Below are 2,500 nucleotides of genomic sequence, written 5' to 3'. Positions count from 1 at the left end.
AGAGACACAAGTAAGTGAGAAAAAACAAAGGACCACTGATGCGGTCACAGGAGTGTGACGAAAGAACTTTGGCCGAAATAAGATTAAGATTAATGTAAAAAAATAAATATCACTGAAGCAAAATAACACCAAATATATAGTGCGTGTGTTTTATTGGCTAAACTGGCAATATGACCATTCCGAAATATAACAATATATTTTCAACACCACGACTTCACATAAAAAATCTTGCACAACAAATATTTAAACGTATATATATAGATGTATATATATATATAGATGTATATATATATATATAGATGTATATATATATATATAGATGTATATATATATATATATATAACGGGAAGCTTTATGAAAATAAACAAAAGACGAAGGCAGGTGGAAAACAAACGAACAATTGTATTAGTATGGCGCTCAGGAAATATAAATAAAACAAGTCTACATCTATATATATATATAGATGTATATATATATATAGATGTATATATATATAGATGTGTATATATATAGATGTGTATGTATATATATATATAAATGTGTATATATATATAGATGTGTATGTGTATATATATATAGATGTGTATATATATGCATATATAGATGTGTATATATATGCATATATAGATGTATATACGTATACATATATATATATGTATGCATCTATCTATCTATGTATATATACACATACATATGTGTGTGTATGTATATATATAATATATATATATACATACATACATACATACACACACCCAATTATATATATATATACATATATATATATGTGTGTGTCTTTGTGTGTGTGTGTGTGTGTGTTACACGTATTCACATAAAGCTTTCATAAATATATACATGTATATATACACTTATATATATTATATACATGGGGTGAGCTGATGATGTGGGTGTGATGGATTGTTGGTATGGCTGTTATTGTATGTTCAGAATAATATATATATATATATATGTGTGTGTGTGTGTGTGTGTGTATGTGTGTATACGTAAATGTATATGTATACATATATATATATGCTTATATATATGAAGAGAGAGAGAGAGAGAAAGAGAGGGTGCCAGAGAGTGAGATGGAGAGATGGAAATTGAAAGGAAGAGACATATACATATATCTATATACAGATTTGATGTATAAACATAAGACTATATCATATAACCAAGATAACTTTCAAAACCCAGTTGATAACATCGTTGATCACCGGTTTACTAAAGTCGCCATTAAAATGCATTATAATACACACGCGCACGCACACCTTTGATGCTCCGCATAGGCACATGTGTCGCGTCTACGGAATGATACTGGCGACAGACAAAAAGTCGTAAGTAGTTCAGATTACTTCTAAAAGTAAAGATTGAGAAGGCAATTGTGCTTCTTCTGTCAATGGTAATGATTCTATGACTGGTTCCATCAACAGCCTTAAGACTTCGCCGCTCTGTAGTGCATAGTCTACCCCCACCGCTTCCAATTCTAACAGCACCAGAAACTCTATGACTATCTCTTGTAATTGTTCCATTGCCATAATTCCTCAGCGCCATCACCGACTCTTCCGTCACAATTAGCATCTCTGAGACGATCAACAATTACATTCCACCATCATCACCATCGTCAGCACTACCACCGAAACCGCCAGCGCCGTGGCACCACTGTTATTGCTACCACAAGCAACACTACCACCACGCACCAGTGCCAACACCAACAGAATCCTCACAACAGTTTCACCATCACCAGCAGCAGCAGCAGCAGTACCACCACCACTACCACCATCACCGCTACAACTATAACTACTACCACTACCACTGCTGCTGCTGCTACTACTACAACAACTACTACTACTACTACTACTACTACTACTACTACTACTACTACTATATCGCTACCGTCACCACGACCACCCCCATCACAGCTAACTCAGCCCCCCCCACACACCGGAATCCCTTCTCCCCAGTATCAAGTCCCTCCCTTTTTTTTATACTTTCTCAGCAACAGGGAAAGAAGGACGAGAGCAAACCTTCTTCTACTACTACTACTACTACTACTACTACTGCTGCTACTACTACTACTACTGCTGCTACTACTACTGCTACTACTACTACTACTACTACTACTACTACTACTACTGCTGCTGCTGCTAGTACAAGACATTGTAGTTAAATTTGCTGCTACAGCGAGTATTTTTCGATCACAACGCACACACACACACACACACACACACACACATGCTCTCTTCCGAGAAACACTCCGCTTCTCTTACTCTTCCTAGCGTGTCTGTCTCTCCCTTCTACTACTACTACTACTACTGCTGCTACTACTGCTGCTGCTGCTGCTGCTGTTCGCCACCGCCATCGCCGCCGCTAAAACCAAGCAAAGTGGGGATTTTTTTTTTTTGTTGTTGTTGTTGTTCTGTTGATACGATTGCAAGGTGCTCCAGCAGCCGCTGCTGCCACACATAGCGCTGCCCTTGCCTGCGCTCGTGTTGATACTGCA

This window comes from Octopus sinensis, linkage group LG5, assembly GCF_006345805.1.
Source record: "Octopus sinensis linkage group LG5, ASM634580v1, whole genome shotgun sequence".
Taxonomy (NCBI): domain Eukaryota; kingdom Metazoa; phylum Mollusca; class Cephalopoda; order Octopoda; family Octopodidae; genus Octopus; species Octopus sinensis.
This window is presented reverse-complemented; position numbering follows the sequence as displayed.